The following is a 955-nucleotide window of genomic DNA, read 5'->3' on the forward strand; positions in this document are numbered from 1 at the left end:
AGTGTCCGGCCCCATGAGACTGTGGTTTTCTCGGCCCCTGGTGGTCCGAGGTCGTTCCCGTTGCACAGATTCATGCGCCAGGGCCTCCTGCAGATAATTCAATTTGGTTTATTGCGCTATCTCTAATAGCACCCGAGATATCACCAGATATATATTGGATTTTTCACTGACCCTGAGCGTCCGGCCCCATGAGACGGTCGTTTTCTCGGCCCCTGGTGGTCCGAGGTCGTTCCCGCTGCACACGTTCATGCGCCAGGGTCTCCTACAGACAATACACTTTGATTTATTGCGCTATCTGTAATAGCACCCGAGATATCACCAGATCTATATTGGATTTTACCCTGACCCTGAGTATCCGGACCCATGAGACGGTAGTTTTCTCGGCCCCTGGTGATCCGAGGTCGTTCCCGCTGCAAAGATTCATGCGCCAGGGCCTCCTGCAGATAATTCACTTTGGTTTATTGCGCTATCTCTAATAGCACCCGAGATATCACCAGATATATATTGGATTTTACCCTGACCCTGAGTGTCCGGCCCCATGAGACTGTGGTTTTCTCGGCCCCTGGTGGTCCGAGGTCGTTCCCGCTGCACAGATTCATGCGCCAGGGCCTCCTGCAGATAATTCACTTTGGTTTATTGCGCTATCTCTAATAGCACCCGAGATATCACCAGATATATATTGGATTTTCCCCTGACCCTGAGTGTCCGGCCCCATGAGACTGTGGTTTTCTCGGCCCCTGGTGGTCCGAGGTCGTTCCCGCTGCACAGATTCATGCGCCAGGGCCTCCTACAGGTAATGCACTTTGATTTATTGCGCTATCTGTAATAGCACCCGAGATATCACCAGATCTATATTGGATTTTACCCTGACCCTGAGTGTCCGGCCCCATGAGACGGTCGTTGTCTCGGCCCCTGGAGGTCCGACGACGTTCCCGCTGCACAGATTCATGCGCCA

The sequence above is a fragment of the Nomia melanderi genome, unplaced genomic scaffold, assembly GCF_051020985.1.
Source record: "Nomia melanderi isolate GNS246 unplaced genomic scaffold, iyNomMela1 scaffold0014, whole genome shotgun sequence".
Classification (NCBI taxonomy): domain Eukaryota; kingdom Metazoa; phylum Arthropoda; class Insecta; order Hymenoptera; family Halictidae; genus Nomia; species Nomia melanderi.